Here is a 24,676-nt window from a genome sequence, read left to right as displayed (position 1 = left end):
AAATGCATCGATTTTTCTAGTTTGGTTTTTAAATTGCAATCACAAATAAATAAATAAAAAAACGAAAAAAAAAGAAGTTAAACCTTAAATTAAATTAAAAACAAAGTGTTTGACTATATCCCATAAATAATCACCGCTCGTCCACATCTGAAGAAGAAAATGACAATAAAAACAATGAAGAGAATTATTATGCAAATTAAAAACGTTGAACTTGTATGGCTTGTACCAAACATTTATACACTTTCCCCCCCAAACGAACAGTAAGCGCTGTAACGTTGTTGTAACGTGTTAATATTTATTATGCTGCAGCAGTAAACTTTACTGGGAAACAAATCAATTGCAGGAAACCGCGAGCGATAAGAATTATGAAGCCGGAGACGATTGTTGCGATGCAAAGCGGACTCTCTCTCTTTCTCTCTCGGGGTCACAAATGTGTCTTTCTGCTATTGTATGAGCGGCCACTGAATAAATATTTAGTTTGCATAAAGCCCTTTGTCTGGAGTAACACTGCATCTACACATTCACCCTGCAAAAGTACTCTACCGCCTTTCATGGATTTTAGTCTTCAAACTTAGTTTACAACGAACTGAACAATGGGATGATTATTTTCTCCGTACAAACACTTCAGCAAAACAAACGTTGGTGTTTATCTGTAAAGTTTTCTTCATTTCTTACCGTTAAAACACCGGCATGCGGCAGATTAACCTCTCAGAATAAGAAGTGCGTTTTTAGCACCGAGGAGAAGTGATAAAAACTCTGGTTTTATATAAAAAATGTGATCGATAAAACTCGACAATATAAAAATAAAGAACAACACAAAAAGTCTAATGCTCGCTTTCCAGATTTTGGCATTAAAACGAACCAGTGTTCTGTTGTTGTTTTCGGTGCCGGTGTCTCTTCGGGTCTCGAAGCCGCTGGACGAGTCGACTTCTCTCCGGAGCGACTGTCCCTCAGACGCCGCGCGCTCGGTTTAAAAAAAAAAAAAAAAAAAAAAAAAAAAAAGAAGTAGATCCTCTCCCGCTATATGATCTCACAGACACCGCTGACTCTGTAGATGTCCTCTCACTGTCTCCCAGACATCGCTACTGGGAACTAAATCACCTCCGGAACATCAACTTGCTCTCAACTTTTCAGTGTGTGCGCTTCGCTGTGCTCGTCCGCTCCTCTCTTGTCACCCCTCCTGTCCTGACGCACCCAGGTGTCCTGTGGTAGCCATTCAACTTTTCATTTTTCTCTTCCTCTCCCCCCCTCCTCAGCCACTCGGGATGTGTCGTCTAGATGATAGCAGGGAGAGATTCAGAGGGGGGTTGGCTTCAAGCATCGCCCCCTACTTTAAACGCGTCCTGGACTCGTTTCTCTTTTTACGCATTGTCTCATACACAGGGATCCATCGCGTACATCCCTGGCGCACAGAGCACGGGACTGTCCTTGCCCCTGTCCCCCGGTCGGAAGCGACTCCTCTCCGCAGTAAATTTTAAAGTGACAGGGGCCCGGGGTTGGAGAGGGTGAGCGGGGTCAGGGAGAGGTCGGGATGGGGCTTCTAAAGGGATGAACTAGGCAGCACACTTTAATGAAGCCACATAAGCATCAAAGCGCGTGCTATTATCCACGTGTCCCTCAACTTCTCACAACACGCCGCAATAGTTCATGGAGCGTTTTATGACGTTATTAACACGAATAATAAAGCCGTTTTTTTCTCTTGTTCACCTTAAGGTTTACATTTAATTTGTCTGAAGACGCAAAGATGCGATATAACAACACAAAGAAAAGTAAGAACTTAAGTAAAAAACAAAAAACCTTGCTCTATCTGTGCAGGCATGTATCAACTAAGTGTTCCTCCAGGGGACCTCTAAGAAACTCCACCAGGACCATTGAAAGTCCCTAAACAACAATTTGGGAAACACTGACCTAATCACCTGCTACTCTCTGACTTAAAAAAAAATGCTGCACGGTGTGAGTTGTGCGCTCTCCTTCCAAAATCTCTCTGCTCATCAGCTCACACATGCACAAAATCAGCAGTGCGCATTTATTTTTTTTATAAAATTAGTTTCAATCTGAGAGAAAGAGCATTTCATCTTCAGACACACAAGTTTAAAATCCTGAGTATGCACTTTGTCCACCACTCTTGCCATTGTGCACCTGCTTCCCACAGCGTTAAGGAATAGAACCCCCCCCCCCCCCCCCCATGTTGATTAGTTTTTATTTCTTGGGAGTTTAAATCCGAACCTAATGCTTTGAATAAAATAGACACGGGTATAGAATAATAAAGAAACGTCCTGATAGTCGGACAGCGCAGTTTATTAGGCAGCTCATAAAGCTGCAGAGGACAGGGCTTTGGCTGATGAGAGCAGATGATGATGGATAACGCCTCGCGCTGTGACATTGACCTTCCATTCCAGATAATGCCTATTGTTTGACGAAATCGCGGAGCAAATGTGCAGGAAGGACAGGAAAAATCATGTGTAAATAAGGCAGGACCCCGCCACCGATTCCCATCGTCTCGCGCTCCTTGAGAACCGAGGAGGGACCCCGGTCCGCCCGGTCATTGATTTCCTGCCTCCCCTCGACTTGTCCATTGTTGGAAGCCTTTTTAATTTAGCCATAAATTGGGAAAGCTCAAGTCGAATGAGCTGTTCTATTTTCTTCCTGTCAGGATGAGGGATTTGTTTTATGATGCATTGTGTATTAAATACTAGTAATCTGGGAAAGTGATTGCTTCGCGGCCTCTCCGGCTCTGATCGAGGATCCTGATAGAGAGAGGGGCCAGAGCTCTTTTCTGAAGAGGAGGAAATGTCTGAAAAGAGGAGGATAAACACGCGGGGTTTGTGGTATCACCAGGGGTGAATTGGGTTAACAGTAACAGGACCCTCTTAAGCTGGCAAAGTGAGGAGAGTATGTAGTACTTTCCCCTGTCAGGAGAGGGCGCGCTCTTCTGGACTGAACTTTTGAGACATCTCTGAACATTTCAGATAACTAAATGATTAAATAGTGGTGGACATTTGAGCATGAATTACATAACTGAATAAAATTACATACATTACATTTGAAAACTTTGAGCAAGTGAAAAAAAATCTTCAGGACTCAAACGTGGACTAAATTCAACGTTTACAATGTTAGCAGATAACACTGTTATCCCTACAAATTGTATCAGATGCAGTTTTCTAAATGCTTTGAGGGTCTCATTTTGCCAGGATGGTGAGTAAACTGACCCCTACAGCCACAAAAAAAAAGAAAAAGAAGAAGACAAGAATCGAACTTCTTTATAGGGATCACGTGCGGGCCTTTATTAATTTCATTAAGTTCATGTTGAAAGCTCTGCAGCTTACATCTCCCTCTGTAACAGTCTGCTCGATCAGCCAGCTTTGTGACTTATTGTACGATTGGGGGTCATTTCTTTCTCGTCTGTGTGAATTGCGGCACAAAACCTCCACAGTAAGGCGTCAAATTGCGAGATGGAGACATGAAAGATTCAGCTGTATGACTTTGAATATATAATCACCTGAACGAGCGCACATAAATGTACTAAAAAAAAGACCGATGGGGCTGAATATAAAACACTTGTTCATTTGTTAATAAGCCACGAGAGTGATTTGCAAGGTAGGCTACAGATCTATTTTTTTATTCATCCCCCCCCCCCACCCCAATCCACCGTAAACACATTGTGATGTGCTGAGATGAAAAAGATGTGTTTTATCTGAATTATGCCATGCCTTTGTCAGAATGATTTGGACATTGCCGCATAAATAGCGGTGTGGAAAAGCTGTTTATCAACAAATTACAAACCAAACACTCGCAGGCTTCGGGGTATGTTAGTTCGACTATATCATGGCACACAGCATTTCATACTTATTTAAAGGGGCTCTTAAAACATACAGCATGCGCGTATAATGTGGAGTGCCGAGGCTTTAAAGCGCTGTGAAATTCTTGAAAGGAGGATAAATTGCTTAAATGGGCCCATGCTTATTTTGCTTGCGGCTTTCTTGTTTGTTTAAGGAGTGAAGTCACGCAAAAAGCAATGCACAAATGAAAGTAGAGAATTTTTATGATCAAAAAGCTTCATATTTTACTTGAGGTTCAGCTTCACGGCTGTAACACTGGTTCACTCTTTTTTTTTTTTTTTTTATCTTTTGACTATCTTTGCAGTATTAATATTGTGGTGTAAAAACAAAAAGAGATTTGGATTTTGCAGCTCCATCTACAGCCACATGAAGTCATATGGGACCGGCCGGAGAAGAGGGGGGGATTCCCGCGTGGGTTGCAAACTGACTCCAGCAGTCCGCGCGCGCTGCAGAGCCAGAGCGAGCCTCTGTGCTGCTGCATCCGAGGGGCCACATGGAAACAGTGTGTCGGCCTGTGCGCTGCATTCCAGCACATCCTCCAGGAGAGCGAAAAGCAAAGAAAAAAAAAAAAGTAGAGGAGAGAAAGAAAATATCGCAGCCAAACCCACATAAAATAGTTCCACCATTCACTGCGAGACCGCCCATTGACACCGGCGAAAAGCTGCATTAAGTCTCCATCATGCCTCTGTATACACACGGCCCCCCTGCGTATTTTATTTTGCCTAAATGTGGGCCGATTCAATCAAGTTGTAAAACCTCATTCAAAGCTCAAACGACCGGTTATCCTGCAGTTTGCACAACACTCTGCAACTTTTTACTTTGATTAAGGCAACCATCGGCCAAGATTAGTGCACAATTAATTGCCTGTGTGCAACTTTAAGTCCTTATACTAAAGGATAGACCTGGTGTCCATAGTCCAATTAGCATTAAAACAGAGCAGCGGAAATGAAAGGGGAAAATGTAAATACAAAATTTCCCCAGCTCTGGAAGTAGGCCCGTTGCGAGCGGCGTGTTAATCTCCACCTCAGTAATTTGGTTGTGCGGGAGAAGACAGAAGCCCTGCTGCTGTGCCCTGCACTTCATAAATCACTGCTTTATGTGGACAAGGTCAGCGCCAACCCCCACCCCCCTCTCCACCTCCACCTCTATCCCCTCTTCTTCCACAGGCTGGCCCCTCCCGGCCCCTCCGCCATGTTTACCCCTCCGCCCGGGGGCTCTCAGGACCAGAGCGGCTCACTTCTAATTACTTTGGATTATTTTCATTTGCCGGGGGTCAGCCAGGCATTCCGACAGAGAAAGAAAGAGAGAGGGATGATTTCTTGACAAATGCTGGGGCCTGTGAGGAGCAGGCCCGGCTTGTTTGCTGAATTAGCACCCGCTCGTTTTCTGTGGGCCCTCACTGTGATTGTCTTTGACAGCTTGTTGCTCGGACAGGTAACAGCACTGCATACATGGATATATTAACAAATCCCTTACTTGATTCATCTTAACAACAATAATTGTTTTTGTTAAAAGTCCTTCCAGTTTAGGGACATGGTTTCATTTGTATCGAAAAGGAAAGACATGTTTTGTTTAACTAGTTTTATAGACACAAGACAATATTTGAACAAAGTGGTGATCACAGGACTGATAGGGATGACAAGTAGGCTAATGAGCTCCTCTTCAGAAGGAGGTGTAAGGCAGGTTTCTATAAAAGGTATTGTTTTCATTTTGACCATTTAAAAGCATTTTTACCTGAGCTGCAGACCAATAAAGAGTATGAGTAACAAGATTACACTAGTGGTAGAACATTAAATGATACAGTTAGGCTAATGGTATCCCCACAACAACACACAATACTCCTTGTGTTTGTTAGCCGGAGAATTTGCTTAAAAAAACACAAACATACATGAAAATCATGGATCTTTCATTGAAATAAATGTGATATATAATGGTTACATTTTTTTTAATTACATATTGTTTCTTGTGCTGACAGTATTTGACCAAGGGCTGGAACCAGGTAGGTGAGCATGGGGGTGGCAATGATGTACAGAAAGTAGTACAGGCTGTAGTAATTGCAGACACTTCCTCTGCAGAGCCACTGCATACAGGGTCACACTGTATGTGGGCCACGGGGTGCGATAAAGCTGCACAGGGGTCAAGAGTCACGTTTTCCAAGCATAAATTCAGCGGGCACACAGCTCCTATACACATGGGACAGGCTGGAAACTTAAACAACCCTTTCTAGCCCACTCCAGCTCAGCGCAGAAAGTGAGCAGGGAGGGGGGTTGGCGGGGGGGGGGGGGGGGGGGGGGGGGGGGGGGGGGGGTAATTAGAGCATGTTGCCAGTGGCCGCAGGGCGAACAAATCGGCTCTAAAATGCTCATAGATATCATCTTTAAAAGAGCTTTTTTATGTACGGGAGGAACCGAACACGGCACTTCAGATGTTCAAGGATCACACATTCATTACCTTTATTGAGCTCTCTTCTCACGTTTAAAGTCAGCGCTCTGCCCGGCATCACGCCAATCTGCTTTTCATGTACTGTGTCCAATTGGAAGGCTAATATTTTAATGTTGGCGGATATCAGACAGACGGAAGACTTGTTCAGTGTTATCAGAGAGAATGCTGCCATGTCAGGTAGAACATATCCTGAAGCCAGCATGGAAAGAGAATCTTAACTGAAGGGAAACAGATATGATATTTTGAAAGAATGAGAACATAGAAGAGTTGTTTGCATGCTAATTTGACATTAAGAAAATATAGTCTTTGCCCTTCCTTTTAGTGTTACATCTACATCTTACCTTATGACACCAATGATTTTACTTCTTGGACAAAAGAATGAGCACAACTGCTAATCCTATTCTGCATTTAATTTTAATAAGTGTTTATCTAATTAAAAAAAGCCCTTCATGTTTTAACTCAGTTGATAAAATCTAAAGCATGAAAAGTAGTTATGGGTGTTTCTTTAGCAAAATTTACACCTGGTCAATTCTGCAATGTGAGTAAGTGAGAAAGGTTCAGTAAGTGCAAAGTGTAAACAGATTGTGGAAGTGTGTTCAGTATGTCCATCGTGTTAAAAAAGGAAATCCTGACCAGTCACACACACACACACACACACACACACACACACACACACACACACACACACACACACACACACACACACACACACACACGCACAGACAAATGGAGTTCAACACTATTTGTTCGGCACAGGTTAGCTCGGTGTATGTGGGCATGATTAAAGTCCAAATTACCTCGAAAAACAACAAATCAGTTGCAACAGCCCTAAAAAAAGAAGCAGAAGGCAAGCGGCTCACACATAACACAAGGACACGGAGTGGCTCCCATTAAAGGCTTCACTGGCTTTCAGTAGCATCAAAGAGGCCCCTGAGTTAGGCTGGGATTATATTTAAACCAGGAGCGTGTTGCTCTGCTGAGTACAGGGCACATGCCGATGCCGCTGCCAGTGCGCCGTGCTTCTGGCTTTCAGACCAACGCTCTCATTAAAATGTGGTTTGGGCACTGTTTCCTATACAGGAACACACACGTGCATGGACACACAGGAAAACAAATAAAACACAACAACAAAACAAAAATGTCTTTACAACGGGGACTTTTTTGATAGATTCATGGTCATATAGTAGATGATTTGTTAACACTTTATGAGCTATGTGATATATTAAACTCTAAATAAAATGTATTTACCCTTTGGTCATTTATTCTACACTAGTTGTGCATGCTAGACTTAAAGGTGAAATAAAGGAAAAGTGTTGTCAGTAAATTTCCAAATGTGAGGACATTTTCCACTGATATAACCTGTATCACAATGCAAAAATCCCAGATTCAATTTTAGGACATATTTGTGCAAAATAACATCAAATAATAACCCAACTGATGTAGCCAGTCACTCTGTTTTGGATTTTTCCATTGTATGAACCCTGATCACTCATACATGTAAAAGTTCTCACATTTTGGTTTTTAAAAAGAGCATGTAGGATAATTAATCGGGTAAAATACATTTCAAGGTGCTTTAATGGTAAAGAAGTTATTCCTCATTCCCCCCGTTGCATACAGGAAGTTACAGAGAAGAACACATCAAGTATTCCATCTAAAGTTCTCCATGCATTTGTGTATGTGTGGAGATCTGCAAAAGGCTCTATCCTCAGACAATGCAATCTCACTTGGGCACATTTCAGCAGTCAGACTTGATATGAGCCATCAGATATGTGCGTCAATACTCCCAAGGTTTATTCAATTCCAAACCAATCATTCTGGTGTCATACACTTTTGGGTTAATATTCCAACTGTGAGGCCCTGGGCTAGGTGAAGATAAATCAGCTTTTATGATGAGTTGTTATGGTTTTTACGGCACTGGGTTTGTGAGGGACTGATTTGGGGATCAATCACCTGCAGGTGTCTGCTGGTGGGGGGGTGCTGTGAGGATCGATTGAGGATCTAGAGCTGGGGCGGTGGAATGAAGGTGTGTTTGTGTGCGTATGAGGTGTGTATGAGTTTATGGGGGTGAGAGAGAGACAAAGTGATGAAGGTGTGTGTGTGTGTGTGAGTGCTGCAGAGACAGAGAGGGGATATATCTGGGGCTGCAGCAGTGATGAAGGGCTGCTGAACTATGACCAGACCACCATTTTTATCCAAGCCCCCCCTCCTCCCTCCTCTCTCAATCCACTTCTTTATCTAGATGGCACTTTGTAAAATGTCATTGTCACGCAACATTTAACAAAGACAAAAGCTAGAGATGACTGGCCCGACAGAGCACGGAAGCTTGTGTGCTGAGTATCCCGCAGACAACATCTTTGCATGCTTTCCACTGGGAGAGGCCAGCACTGCGGGTGCAAAACATCACCGTGGCACACAAACAAGTGTGCACATCTGTGCGCGCACATGTGGCCCAAACGGACATCGATGCACGGACACATTAGTCGCACCGAAGTTTGTCCGTTTTCTCTCTCTTTCTCTCTCCCTGGATATGCTGTTTATACACATTTAACATCTCCCCTGCCTGTCAGATGGCTGCTTCCTTCGCGCTGTCAGCAGAGTCCGGCTGAAACAAAAGAGGCTGGAGAGCGAGGCCTGTGCTTTCTGAATCAGAGGAAGTTGGTGCTGATTACGCTGCCCCCTGAAGAAGCATTCCGATCCTGTTAACCCGCACGGTGGCTGCCAACCCCAAACCATGCAGCAAAACACTGGGAGAGTAAACCTCACACAGCCCCACCCTGGATGCCCTCCGCCATCTCCGGGGACAAGCATCTGCCTCTCTTTCTTTCCTTTTTTCTTCTTCTTCTCTTTAACTTCATCCTCTGGGTGCTTCTAATCTCATCTCCACCTTCTTTTTCTATTTTTCCTCCCTCTCTCCTTTCCTCTCCTCCGTCATCTTCTCAGTAGGCTCTCATCGAAGGAGAAAATGTTCCACCGTCTTCACACCCTCAACTCTCTATCCCTGATGAACACCTTAAGCTCCACTTGTTTATAAGACAGAGGGTCTTATTCATATCAAACCTGAGAGAGTATGTACACACTGTGGACAGCCCGACAGAAGACACTGTATTAAATTCCTGTTTGTTTGACAGGAGTGCTGTCTCTCTCCTTCTCCTTGACGGGAAGACCCCCATCCATCCAAGCAGGGGCCGCGACCCCACCAGCACTTCTCTCTCGTTCGCTCTCTCAAGTGCTAACACATATTAAGTAAATGAAGAGTCTCTTCATGCTGGCAGGAGACAAATGAGCTTCTTATACTTAGGAGGAGCGGGGGGGGAATGAGCCGATGATGGCGGGTGTTTACGACGTTACTGCAGCAGTGTTTGTGATGTTACCCCATCTAAGTGTGTTTATACTGTGGTGGTGAGCGCCCTGGTCTTTAAGCCAGGTGTGGCTGTATGTCTTCTGCTATAGAGGGAGAGAGAGAGAGAGAGAGAGAGGGTACACTTGTGGCTTGGACAGTGTGTTTGTAAGCATTAAATCCCTGTGAGCAAGAATGTGTGTGGCAGTGCTTCGAGGCCAAAAGCTGTCCAGAAAGGCAGACAGTTAATGTGTCCACAACAAACCCCACGAAAAAGGTTTCAGGTCAAAGTGTCTGCTCTCATTTTGCTCTCGGCTTTTCCCACTGTCTGTACGTCTGTCTCATTCACTCTTTCTTGTTCTCTCAATGATTATTGTCACACTGGCTCCTGAAAAGAAAAAAACAAAAAAAAAAACACGACCAGTGGCAAGTGTAAAAAAGGAAGGGAGGGGAAGGACTACCAAGCTGCGGTGGGCTGCCGGTGGTGTTGGTGGGGGGGCTATAAGGCCCCTAGGGTGGGTATAGGGTTTTGGTGAGGGCTTGGGGGTTGGTGGTGAGGTGTGCTCAGAGAGAGGGCCCTGGTGTAATCTCAGTGCTGAATAGACGGAGCTCTTAATAGAATCCCGTCGTCCGGCTGCCACCGAGAGAAACAAGAGCTGTAATGGATGGGCTCGGCTCTGGCTCCCACTCTCCCCCCCCCGTGACCCCTGCGTTGGTCAGAAGTAAGAGCTAAAGAAGCATTGTAGCCTCGGGCCTGATTGAATGGGGAGGGAGGGAGGTGGCAGTGGTGGCGGTGGCAGTGGGGAAGGGGGGGGGGGGGTGGAGGCAGCCGCACTGATAGACCAATTTCCCACTACTGCGAGCAGTAGGGCTTGATTGATGAGGGCTGGTGCTGGTGAGAGGAGGCCCATCACATGCGATCACATAAATACTTATTCAGCTCGAATTGGGCCTGACAAGCCTTACGACAGCTTTGTGCTGTCATAGATATCATTGGAAGGAAAACGCTCCATTAATCATGCGTAATTAACTTTTCCAAGCGGAGGTTCTGCTTAGAACCAGTGGTAACCCACTCAGTGCCCAGATAAAAGATGCTAGGATCTTAACTGGGATTGGAGAGGGTCTTATTAAAGGCTAGAGCCCGTTTCCCCTGAGCCGCTCCGTTTGTACAGGAAACAGCTTCATTAGTATCGGTTTAGGGCTCTAATGGGCTTGATACAAAGCCTCCTCTCTCTAACCCGACCATGTTCAGTGGTCTTACAGTGCAATATCCTGTGAGTGCGCACGGCCATAATGTGCTCTGTTTGAAGTCAGAGCAAACCCATCTGAACGCCTGCCACTAGTTAACTACTTTGACCCTCACATAAAGCAGTGTGGAGGAGTGAGTGTTCGAGAACCAAACAAGCTACGTGCTTCCACTCTCCCTCTCTCTCTCGCTCTCTCTCTCTCTCTCTCTCCTTCTCTTGGTCAAAGGTAGCCTCCCCATGGGAGTAAACTGGACCAGAGCCCTTTGTTTTAAAGCAGCCGACCAAATGATCCGCCACACATTAGAAATAACACAAACATCCACAGACTCACACACTGGTGCTTGCACCCAGACCCACAACCATATCTCGTCTGATCAACATTCCTCCTTCGGCTCTCTAATGCTGCCCACCTGCATGGCGGCTGGTGGACACAATGTAAGAAGTAGGCACAGGAAAACCCGAAAACAATGGGGGCAAAAGAAACTGTGTACCTTGAAGTGGAACAAAATTCAAAGCTCTGTCGGGAACACAATGTTGCATTTGAGCAAATGAAAAGGTTTTAACAGTTCTTATACAATATGATTTTTATTTAGCAGAAAACAGCCTATAAAGATGCTAGTGAGTAAAGACCTCATCACAGCACAAACAGTGCAGCATTTCATTTTGCAACACCTGTGCATTGATAAACAATAATCCGAGAAAAAAAATCCTTGGAGAAATGCAGGTAAGCTTGATTATTCCCCACAGCAGCAGAACCCATTTTATTCTCAGATGTTTTAATGGTTCTTGTGTGCATCACATATATCTCAGGAACTTTAATGAGTAACTCTGAACTTCAGGCTGTGAGTCAGAGTGCTCTTGTTTCATGAAATTATTCTGTATTTCTGTGACACCAAAGATTCCATTTGGCCATACATGGTTAGAAATCAGATCACAAACACGTACACATGCTCCCAGATTCAGTCATCACTCTTCTTCAGTTGGTCATCTATGGTCATTTCCTCTGAACATCATCCTCACTACAGCAGGAACTTGACTCATTTCCTGCCTGCTAACTAACTCTGTCTGGCCCTCCGTGAAGAGAAGACGACACACTTAAACCGAGTTATAATCCACAATCCACATAGACACCATGACATGCCTGAACAGAACTATTTACAGGCAGCACAATACACAAGGTCAGACTTCTTTGAAGGACAACATAATAATTCATTATGAAGTATTCTAGACATCTCTGACAATCCTCGTGGCAAAATGACAGATGACTTGTATTTGGGTAGTAATTGCACAGGAGGCTGACTCAGGACAACAGAGTTTGAAAAAAAAGAAAAGAAAAAGAGTTAAACACAGTGAGCAGCGCAATAAAAGCTGGCACAGGCAGGACATAGCTGATTGGAATCTTTGTCCGGCACATTGTGAGGGAATCAGCTGCCATTATTGGCTGCCCTGTCAACACCCCCCCCCCCCCCCCCCCCCCCCCCGCCCCCCCCAAAAAAGTAAATACACTGAAGTGTAAAAAAAACAAAACAGGGATGGTTTATTAGGGTTAGGGTTTGCATGCTAACTCCCACCTCAGCCTTATCAACTGCCTGGTTTTGATGCTGGACTGCACGAGTAGTTTTTCTATAACATGTTGATTTGTCATATTTTTAAGTCACAGCTGGTACAGCTCAATCAAAGCAGCTGTACCTGGATAGACTGGATTCAGCTGAGGAAGAAGAGTATTGTATATCATATACATATGAATCAAGCTAGGTTGAAATGAATAGCAGAACTTGAATTTTAGTACAGTGAATCCTCTCTGAAATGCCCCTTTTTACTTTGAAGTCCTTTGAAAATCTTGATTACTATTTTCCATCATCTTGTTTCTCATTCTGAACCCTTCCAGCTAACATCACTTTGTCTAGCAGATAACTTAAGTTTTTTTTTTATTCATAATCAGTTTGGGGATCTCAATAAGACAGGCCTCAATGATAGCAAAATTAATTCTGGAGTCTTGGAAAGGGGGGGGGGACTCACTGTTTTGTGTTGGTTCAAGTAGTATGTGAAACCAATTTCAATTATACGTGAGTCTAGTATAGCAGGCAATCTAACAGTAATTGAGACAGGTGGCTAAAGCGAGACCACACGCAGACGAGAAGAGGAGAAGAGAAGAGGAAGAGTGGAGGAGTGTGAGAGAAAAGAGGGAGTGGGTGAAGGGTCAAGTACATTCAGTCAGCTTAGTTTGACTTATATGGAGAGGGAAGACAACAATAAGTGCTTGTGTGTCAGGGCCTTGAAGGCTGCAAAGCTCTTCTGCTCTCACAATGGCCTCCTTCCCACTCGAGAGCCGAGCAAGGCCCGGCCGGAGCTCACTTACTATCATCACTTCAGTTTCTCCTAAAACCACATTTCATGGATGGTTTTCACAATGTGTCATGTGAGGAGAACAGGTTATAAGATTATCAAAATGTTCAACTAAATCACAGAAAGACACAGAATTAAAAATGCGAACATGCGCCTTCTGCTTTGGTTCTTGTAGGTTGTACTTCAGGTCGGGAAAAGGCTATTGTGAAAGAGCTTCAAAAACAGAGAGATGCTTGGCTGACGGTTGTTTTACTTTCTTTTATAGAGTATCATTATGAGGAAGCCTGACCCAAGAGGTTCTTTTGTAAGAGAAATGGCCACTTACAATTCTCAGGTAAAAACATTGCCAGCTCCACAGATGTAAAATCAGCAATTTTAAGTCATATCATTTGTACCCAAATAGTCCTCAATTATAAATATCAGCTTTAAATCAAAGTGTTGTAAAATGGTTGTAACTATCCTCAGACTCCACATACATTTGCTTCTATAATCAAATTGTTACATTTCATCTGCTTAGACTTGTAGATGTGATGCCCATGAGGCCAGCTGAAGGTGGATTATATGTGTCATCACCACCCATTTAAGTACAACAGACAGTCTGTCTTGTACCTCTCTCTTAAGCCAAGCAAAGGTCTGACTGATGCTTGCTTAACCTCAGGAGGGTGTTGAATTCTCGAACAAAAAGGAATGAAGAGGAAAAAGGAGGGAAAGGAGACAGCCTTCTTGGTTATAAAAAAAAAAAGGCCTCAGTGTTAATCAGATATTTCCCAGAAGAGCCAGAGTCATCGCCCCAGGGCAGAGAGAGCGAGAGAACGAAGGGTATAGGCACAGAGGTGAGGAAACGAGAGAAGACTTGAATGAGAGATAGACCGGGAGACGAGGAGGAGAGGAAGGAGGCGAGGAAGGCAGACTGCATTCCTGTGGCCACAGCTGCGGGTGCTGCAATCACTAAAATGTAGCGCTGTCTCAATGCCGGCAATTTCTGGACATGTTACAAACGAAATAAAACAGCACGACATGTCTGTTTTTCGAATCAAAGAAGAGACTAGCAATCAACATGCTTGGGTTTACACTACCTCCCTCCATCTTTTTTCTCTCCTCCTCCCTCCATCCTTTCCTCTGGCTGACAGTCATTCCCGCCATGGCAGGGATGACCCCTTCTCTGTCTCTATATTTGCCCCTCTTTGTTCACCGCTGGCCAGTTGGGGCAGGCATCTGAGACTGAAACCATCGATCATTGGCCTGACAGCGGGCCCCAGGCGGGGACGGCCCTGTTATTTGGACTCTGTGATGACTTCCTCAAAAAAAAAAAAGGGGCCCCTCCTTCCCTCATAGGCCTGGCATGGTTGAGGTTTGGTTTGGAGCCGCCATACCTTCCCTGTATGTCCACAGAAAACTCATTGGATTCACTGGCCGCATGTTTGGGTCACGCTAGGGTGAGCAAAGACAGATAGAGTGCGGAGTGGGAGTAAAATAGGTCGAGGGAGCACAAGTTTTGTAGCCCTGGAAGTTTCTCTGTAGCTTCTCCAGTCCCGAGGAGCACTGGGATGAGTACTTTGGCAGTGGTGAAAATACAAGTAGAGGTTGATGAAGTCCTTTTGAAATAGGGGAAAACAAAAAGCCCCAGCTGGAGCACTTTATTTATCGACATGATCTATCCAAGGCCTGTCTTGAAATATACAGTAACAAATACTTTAGGCTATCATTAGGACCCATGTGTTTATTTTATCTTGGTTTGCACTCCTACGTCCCACATGACAGTATGTGAATTATCCTGGACTAGGAGAAGCTTAAAAAAAAAAAAAAACATTCAGTAACCCTTGCTCACCGTCATTATTTGCTACTTTACTCCAGCGGTTCTTCTTCGCCCTCTGTGTCTGTGTTCTCTATCACTTTTCAACACCTTATTCCCTCCTCTCTTCCCCCTTCCTCTCCTGCCCCCACTCTCCATGGTACTATTGTCTAGCTGCACACATCGCATTATCTTTACAGCTGGCTATAATTGGAAACAGGAGTCTTTTTTATTAAGGATGCGTAGTGACACGGGTATCTGTCTCTTCTGATATTCCCACACTGGCTAATTTCCCCCCTCATCTGCATTCACCAGAGCAGAGACAAGAGAGCGCAAAGGAGAAATGGACTCTAGTAGTTTAATGCAGATATCCTACATATGTATGCAGATTTGAATTAAAAACATAGTTGTAAGAGGTAAACTGGTTGTTGGTGGGTCTTTCTCTATGGGCTTTGTTATCAACAAGACATTAAAAAAATATAATGGTAATAGAGTATCATTTTATGAGTTGACGCTATACAAATACAAATTGATTGATTGATTGATTGATTGATTTTAAAATGTCCAGTCTCAGAACCCACTGGCATTTATTGTCTATCATTGTGTGACGACGTTTATAAGCCTCTGTGAACAGATGCTAATTTGGTAACTCTGGTGTAGCCAGCAATCAGCATTAAACGACTGTCAGCCAATACCTTTTGGTCTGTGTGTTTATATATATCTATATATATATATATGTTAATGATGTAATTTCTGTATGTATGTAAGTCCCATTTCAACAATAGATAATAGGTCACACAGTGGCTTCACTCTGGTGCACTTCAGCGGTATGAGCCCGAAAAATAAACTGATATTATTGTAATTTACTTACATTTAACGGGAATTAAGTTTGCAGAAATAACAGCATAATGATGCAAATTTGTATCAAGTAAAAATAAAAGATTAGCCAGGTGTGTCCTAAAGAGGACCGTAAACAACTTCAAAAAAGCTTGTTTGTAAATCGGAGGTAAGACTTTTTATCATCTGATGCATTTAAGGTATTCAGGAAATCTAATACTGTGGTGAGCTTTCGCAACACAGCATCAGGCAGATTTGTCACTCAAGTTGAAATGTTTGATCTCTGTTAAGGACTGTTAGCTGCACTATTATGCACATATCTGTTTAAAGAGAAAACTAAATCATGTTTGAATTACCGCAGATGGGAGGCTTCGTGTCATAACTGTGAATAGCGATTAGCCTGCTTTTTTTTACACAACAACCACAACCAGAACACTTCCCTTGCTTAAAATCTAGATCCTTGTTTACAGATTCGACATTAGAATCTGTAAATGGAGATTAATAATGGCAAACTTTCGGTGCCGTAACTGCTTGCTGTAACCTTACAGACATCAAAAAATTGCAAAAACATCTGAGAAAACAGATATGTCTGTGTGAATGTCTGAAAGAGTGCTTGGCCCTGCGTGAGGAGCCTGTCTAACAAAGGATGCATACACTTCATTAGCACTGTCCGTGAGAAGGAAGGAATCTTACACATGGAATCACTCCTGATCTCTCTCGTCTCAGACTACTGCTGTGCAGAGCCTGGACTCGCTGGCTTCCTTCCTTCAAAATTCTCCTGGCCCCTGCCTAAACACAATGCTCAATTTGTTCTCATCGAGCGCCAAAGAAAAGGGAGACACACAAAGCGTCGGAGATAAGGTTACAAACTGTCCTTACATCCACAGGTGTGGAACTCTCAAAGCCTTTAAAACATCAGTTTTTGTTCCCCGCCCAATGCCATAACCACCACGCCGCCAACGCCACCTCCTCCTCCTTCGCTTTCTGGCAAAATGAAAGAATGGGCTTAAAGGATGGACAGATGAAGAGGAGGAGGAGGGTATGGGATGAGTGAGAGCTAATAATGGAGAGAGAGAGCGTTATAATAGACCGGTTGGTGCGATTAGAGAGAATTCCGTCATTTCTCTACACTCTCATGCATGCACAAGTACACACACACACTTTTACACAGAGAGCGCTCACTCAGCTGCTATCTCACATTGCATCACGCTGCTCTGCACCTTCACACATGCACTCGCCTTTGCTCTCTCAGTCTCTGCCTTGCTTGGTTTCAATGGCATCAAATGGTTGGAGTTGACAAAAGAAGAGAGGGAGTGCTGCCAGCTGCCCCAGTGAGGTCATTCCCACACAGGCTTCGGCTTTCACCCCAAAACCATGAACATGGTCTTGACCTCATCATCTTCACGACAATTACGTTATTCAACTAATTTACAAAAAGTAACTCCACTTGTCGTCTTACAATTATCCACTAGACACATCCAAAGACATGCATGTCATCATGCTTTATCCAATGAAGCACTGTGGACTGGCGCCTTTTAAATGGGCTTTGGGGCCACATACTATTTATATAAAAACTGGAAGTCTGGTGTCACAATCAGTATGATGAATTCTTAAACATTAAAAATACCAATGTAGGTAGGAAATACAAGAGAACTGGTGTCAAAATTATATTATATCTATAATACCCACAAGGTATTTAGTTGAATTCCTGGTCACATTTTTTGATCAAGCATCATGTTTAAATAAAATCCTTAACATGTATTAAACATAATGTATTTCACTTCTAGGAAAACTTTCTTTTTAAAAATTGACTCTTTTTGCTTGTTTAAATTCTACCCAAAAACGTTATCATGTATGATGGAAAGCACAAAATGTCTTGTAGTTATTCTACATGTTTCCTTTAAAACAGTTGAAATGTTGATTGCAAATTAAAATAAATGAAAAACAGATTACACATTATAACTAAAGATAGACTAAGATGATTACTGAAGGCCTTTGACATGTGCGATGTTTAGCAATTGGGGTATAACTTTTGAAACTTGTAAAGCAGAAGGTAATTATCATTTGGTATGGACAAACCACATAGGAATATCATCTGGAGTTCCACAGGGATCAATGATAGAACCATTGTCTTTTCTAATTAAAGCTGATAATCTTTCATTGTCTCAATCAAAAGAGAATATTTCTCAGTAAAACCTATTTTAAAGTTACATTTTAACACTTTATTTAATAGAAGTATGGTTAATTTATCTTTCATGTATCTGTCCGAGACTTGGTGATCTACATTGGACTAATATATTTATTTAGGGCAATTGATTTGTTTTTAAGGACAGCTAATGGGTGGTATTAGCTGGGTACAATTCCTATAACACTATAATTTTCCTCCCACTCTGTTAACCCTTTTTGCACCATCCCTCCATCCATCCATCCATCCATCCATCCATCCGTCCATCCATCCATCCCAACATAAAGAGGGTTTATATGATGAGTCTTCTGAGCCACTGCTGGATGGTGTCATTTACTGTATCTTTCTCTGTTACTCTAGCTTATCTGGGTTTTCACAATGGCTGCAGAAAGACTCAAATAAGCCAGTTGGGATCATTTTCTTCTTCTTGTCAATTCTGCCAGTGGTATTTAGAAAGTGTGGTGTTGTGTCGGACTGTTGGTTGAATCATCTACTAAGACTAAGTCTGATATATTTGCTACCAAATTGCACACAAGTGAGGTCATTGTGTCTATATCTCTTCTTACTGGTGTCAACTGTAGGTGAATCTATGTCAAATATTGTCACAGGATTTTCTCTCTTTCTTCCCTCATCTTTTTTTTGTGTTTATTCCAACGAAAGACTCTTTATCATTCTGCCATGAAGGCCTTTTCTTTCCCTTGCTCATATCCGAAGGAGAAAAAGAAAGAGAGCTGAGTGCCTTTCAACAAACAGAACAATGACACATCATCAAGATCCTTGGCCTGTGTACATTCCACAAACACTGCACAATAACTTATCAGTGGTGAAAGGAGGAAGGGCAAAAAGAAAGATAACTCATATGAAAGAAAGGATAAAAGGCAGAATTGTGGGGAGATAGGGGCAGGGAGGTGAAGAGGTGATCTGTGTGTATAAGGGAACTCCTGAGTTTGCGCTCAGGCACAGAGGTCATGGTGAGGTTGCTTGAATGTTGGGTGGGATGCATCAAAAACTAGGTGTGCATGTCAATGTAGATTTAACATTGACACAATTATCCATTTTTCAATGCATGTGAGTGCATGTTTAAAAGTAAATCAGAGGGTATTGTTGATGGACATAAGTGTGAGAAGTCCTTTATTCCTTACCATTATGTTGTGCAACTCAGTGTCTCTATAAAAGCAATGGGCTATAAATTAACAAAAGCTACATGCAACTTAATCTGAAAGTAGAGCTTGTCTGCAAACTTGATATTACAATTTAATGCTGCCTCTGTAGGGTTGCAGTTCAAAAGAGATTAGGTATGCACCATTTAGTCATGCGGCTCCTGAGCCGGAATCAGTGGTGAGGGAGATCAGTCCAAAGGAAACAGGATCTCATCTGAGCTGATCCAGATCTGAGACCAAATCGTAAAACTGTCCCCCCTAATGGATCACCTCATTGGACGTCGTACACTTGAACAGCACGTTCATGAACAATCATGCTTGCAAAGATGTAGACCTATACTCATAGGGATCAACATTTGAATAAATGTATACCTTGGTGAAGGCATCAACCAAAAGGCCACCACATTCCTCCTTCAATTAATCCCACACGCACACTTTAACAGCCTTTCATCAACACAGCTGTCCTTCTGAGAAGACAAGTTGAGATTTTAAGCTCATGAATCCATAATACACAAATTCATGTAAATTGTTTGCTGTACCGTGTCATATTTGCATGTGCGTTTCAGGGCAAATAGAGCAGTGTGCACTCGTCCTAAGATGTGGACTGGCTCTCTCAGGAGAGCTCACACACACATTCACACCACTCCACACACACCAATAACATTCCCTCTTGCCCCCTCCGGCCAAGCCCAGAGCTTGACCTCTCCATGTCACTCAATCCAGCGGGCAATATTTGCTTTCGTCATCATAAATATTAAATATGTGCAGAGGCAAATATTTGGGTTTGGCGACCTCGAAGTGGTAAATGAATTAATGTATTCACACGAGGAGAGCTATGGAGTCAGGGTGTTCTCGCACACACACGTCCTTTCAGCTACTCCAGCTCTTTACCGTAAAGGCCTGTCAGTGGTCACGCAGGGGAAGACCCACAACTTCTGAGGAATGGCATAAAAAAAAAAAGAGAGCCCTGCTACATTCGTGAAATTTGGAGGAGGATGGGTGGTACATTTTTTTTCCAGGTCTATGCTGTTGTGACACAATGTAAAAGCTTACAAAACAGAGTTCAACACAACTCCATTTTAAAGATTCTGATTGCTCAGAAAGAACTGACCTTTATGAAACAAAACCCCTCATCTAATTTGAACCTTTTACAATTAAACTAAAAAAAAGTTACAAGATACAACTATTTAGTTCTCTTCTCTACTATTATTTTGTAATGCTTTCTTATCCTCTGTGAAGACATTACTGTCCATGGCTTCGTCTTTTGATGCTAATTCATAAAACAAACATTCAATTTGCATGAACATGTTTAACTATGACATTCCATGATGCTTATGCCTTGCCAGTTTGCAAGACATCAATGCAGACCATTATTAAGGACAATCAGAGATTGGGGATTATGAGCCTTTAAAAAAAGCAACTCACTTTCATTTCATGTTATTTAGCCTCAGTTACTGTCTGTATTGTTCCTATGACATGCTTTAATCATTTAAAGGCAACAGACTAAAGCTACTTATGTAACTTATGCTGAATATATTATAGAATTGCTCTTTCACTGCTTGTTCAAAAATACACAAGCGTATTCAAAATGAATCTTCTGGGTTTTATTTGTGTGTAGTATTAATTAAACATACACAGTCTTTCTGTTTTTTTTTAATGCAAACAATGTTGTGATCATCACATCATACGGGTGTTCAATGGTGCTCTGTGTCTGATGTGGGTGGTGTGCCTCAGAGGGTTGGGGTTGGGGCCTGGCGTCATGGGTAAACTGAGAAGAGCTGGCAGAAAGGCAATCCATAGCTGACCCTGGCCTCAGTGTGTAATTGTGCCCTCTGACCCGGTGAACATCCTAAATCACCAATCCAAACAGTCAGATCCCCCAGTAAATACCCAGGGAGAGGGTCTACACAGCACACACACCCCTCTACTGCTGCCCCTGTTCTTGTAGGCCTGCATTGGTCCCTCCGAAACCTTCGGACGGACACACATGGCCTCAGGCCAACACACTGATCCTGAGTAGCTGTCCTTTACAGAATAGATGATCAGTTCATGTTTGATAAGAATAAAATCAAAGTCCGCTGAGGGGCCCTCTCTCTGTATCAAACTGCCTGCTCACCTAAGGTCCATCACAACTGTCTCTACTTTTGAAAACTTAACTCATAACCTCTCTTCTCCCAAGCATTACAATGGTTACTTTGTGTGTATGTATAAGACCACTTGTGTGTTTCTAGTTTGATTTAGTTTATGTCTTAAGGTGGCTACATGGTGTGTCTCTCTCGTGTGTGTTGGGTGCATCCTTTATTGATAAGACTGATGTGACTCATTCATGATTGTTGATTTCAATTAGCCCTGTTTTTACCCCTGTTGTAAAGGAAAATGAGCTCACCAGCAAATGTGCAGTATGAAATTGCTATTGCTAATTACTAATCAGTTTTATTTTGTAATTTTGAGCAAAAATATAAATAAGTAGGACATTTTGCAGGACTTTGATCTTCCACTGAGACTCAATCTCCTAGAAGAGGACAACACACATGACTGGGTTATGATCAAATCTTCAACACCACCAATTGAGTGAATAACTGAACCATCACTTATACTGTGTTGTCTTGTCTGGTTTGACTAAATACACCATTGAATGACAGTTGTCTCTGATCACAAACACAAGATACTCAGGAACACTCAGTGTCCCTGTTGTTCTGCCAAGGAGGACAGGATAGCAGCACTTAGAGGATGAGGGGAATTTAAGGAGGGTGGGGAGGCTCAAACTTTGTCGTTCGTTGGAGGGGTCTGAAGTAATGGACCTCCTGGAGTGCCTGACAAAGACACCCAACAACAGAGAGATGCACTGCATCAAACCAGGAGGACAAGAGGGGTTCAAAAAGCGTTCTCCCCTGGGGCTTTTCAGCCTGGCATCCATGCACCCGGGCCCAGCAGGGAGACAAGCTTCTTCACACAAACACAGTGGGAGGATGAGAGGATGGGACAGGGAGCGTTACAATAGAGGGAACAGAGGGAAGCTCTGAAGGACAGTGTGAAAATGAGAAAACATGAGACATTAAATACTTTAGTCATTGTGGAGAGAGAGCGTCTGTTGTCACTAACAGATAATGGTCGCAGCTGCTGTATTTGAGTTCATGGGGTTTGAGGGATGCATCCTTCAGTTCATCAAATAGAATTTGTGCATTATCTTCTTTATCCTTCTTCATTGTCTCTGAATCGGTATCAACTTATGTCCAGTTTTTTTCTGTGGAGGATTGAGATCATCTTCACTTATAGTCACTGATGAGCACTGCTCATGTAGCTGCCCTTCATTAAAATGCAGTATTGATGGAAACGCTATAGTCTGAGCAGTGCCAAGCCAAGCTGCTCTGTGCCAAGCCAGAAACTGCCCGCGTTGTAACCCTTCCTGGCACGCCAGAGGAGAGCATAAAGTGAGTCAGGTCCAACCTCCCTTTTGGGTGCCAAGAAGAACTCCATGTAACCCAAAACACTGACAGGGAGCCAGTCCCAATGTGAATGTCCTCAAAGAAAACCAATAAAACAAGACTGTCATTGTGGCATCCCGGAGAGCAGACAGTTCAGGAAGGTCTTTTTAAAAAAAATCCACTTTGTAGTGTGTACATCTACTGAATTAGATGGTTTACAGTGCATCCAAAGATAATCCCAAAAATACTCTGAAAACCCCAACAAGTTTGGTCTGTCTGTATATTTATCGTGTTTATCTGTGCTGTAAATGTCTGTCCTGTCATTCTGGGTATTTAAGTGTCTGCTTCTCTCTGCAGCTGTCTGTCTGTCAGTAAGTCAGTGTACCTGTCTGTCATCGTGCAGCTCTCCAAAACAATGAAGACAACTGTAGAATCATACAATCAAAAGGTACTGCAATCCTTCAGTGCTGCTTCTATAAATGAGAAACTAACTGGTGAGAACTGGTGGTCTTTTTTTCCCTTTTCTGGACATGCTGTCATTTAGTTTATTGCAATGTGGAAAAGTCTCCATTAAAACCACACACACATTCACACACGTAAGTCTCATGTGGGCAGTGGACCTCTACTGATCAGCCGGGTTTATAGCATTTACTCATCAACAAGAAAGGAAAGGCAGAGGGGGGATGGAAGGACTAGACGTACAGAAAAGAGTAAGAGAGAATGAGAGAGAGAAAAAGAAGTAAGGTGTCAGTGTTTCTGCTTTAGTGCCCTAAAAAAAACCATAATCTGTTTGATGTTTTAATAGAAACATTTAATTAAGCAAAATGATCCTAACAGGTTACAGCTGGGTTTCCCGCTCTCACAATTGCCTTTATTGCGTTTGGGAAATCCATTTCCACTTTATTCATACTGGCTCAGATTTATAGATTTTACAATTGTCTTCTCATACTCTCAGCACTTCCTATGACTTCTGTCTTTTGCCAGTGGCTTGGCTGACAGTTGCAACACTCAACGGCGATGTTAAAACTCTGAATGGAAACTCTTAATCATTGAGTTTGCTTTACTTACAAAATGCAAGGACATATATTACAGTGTCTGTAAAATGAAGAGAAAACACTGTTTCCAATTCCTCAGGTTGGGTGTGAGGGTAAAATGTGGAATTTTTAGTTTTAAAGAATGCGCATAATTTTTTACAACCCTAAATCATTTATAAGAACAACTACAACTGAAAGTAATATTAAATCATATTGAATAATATAGAATAGTATTTATTAAAAAGATTAAACATGAGTCAACCACACAATAAAGGTGCATGGTAAATATTTACCATGCACAAACACTGTAAAGCAAAATGAAATATGCTTGCTATGTCTGTGTATTAAGCCTCAATTTAACACCAAGCCAGGCAGTATGTACTCAATCATAATGCACTTCTGTGTGTCTAAATGTCCCTGCACACACACACTCACACTCACACACACACACACACACACACACACACACACACACATACACACATACACATACACATACACACACACACACACACACTACACAGTGCCCAGCTCAGCTCAGCCCGGCCTGCGAGCCTCATGGCTGTAATTGAGAGTTAATGACGCAGTTGGATCTGTTCTTTACTTCATATTAAACAGAGCCTGCTGCTGCTGCCCGGCTGTAAAAGCAGAACACCACCCCTTCTCTTCCTCCTCTTCTACCTCCTCCTCTCAACGCCCCTCCAAACTCCCCCCTTCCCCCCGTCCTGCAGCCTTCCACACTTCTTGTCATTCGCCTATAGATGTTTTTAAGCATTTGATTTAACAAGCAGAATGATTGTTTTTGGTCTCTAGCTAATTTGCATGCATCAACTTCAAATAAAAACACCATCTACTGTACACCCCCTCAACCCCCCCCCCCCCCCCCCCCCCTCCCCCCAACCACCACCACGTACACACACACACACACACACACACACACACACACACACTCTTAACAAAGACCCCAATGTACAGTCATACGACATGAGCTCTGGCACAACCCACACCGAAGCAACCTGATAACAGATCAAC

At 42.9% G+C, this 24,676-nt stretch overlaps 1 protein-coding gene across 14 annotated transcripts in view; it reads right to left on the bottom strand.

The window, feature by feature from the left end:
* mecom (MDS1 and EVI1 complex locus) overlaps positions 1 to 24,676 on the bottom strand; it is a 132,537-nt gene that overhangs the window by 26,787 nt on the left and 81,074 nt on the right. The window contains exon 1 of one of the 14 annotated variants that reach the window (XM_061046279.1): positions 863 to 1,443. The exons of 12 other annotated variants lie outside the window; for them this stretch is intronic. The gene's annotated coding sequence lies outside the window, so the exon portion shown is untranslated. Of the gene's footprint in view, positions 1 to 675; positions 840 to 862; positions 1,444 to 24,676 lie in introns of those variants that run through there. One more of the 14 variants, XM_061046280.1, reaches the window with a different exon arrangement.

This window comes from Labrus mixtus, chromosome 9, assembly GCF_963584025.1.
Source record: "Labrus mixtus chromosome 9, fLabMix1.1, whole genome shotgun sequence".
Classification (NCBI taxonomy): Eukaryota; Metazoa; Chordata; class Actinopteri; order Labriformes; family Labridae; genus Labrus; species Labrus mixtus.
The sequence above is the reverse complement of the archived record's forward strand: the minus strand, read 5'-3'. Positions and strand labels throughout refer to the sequence as shown.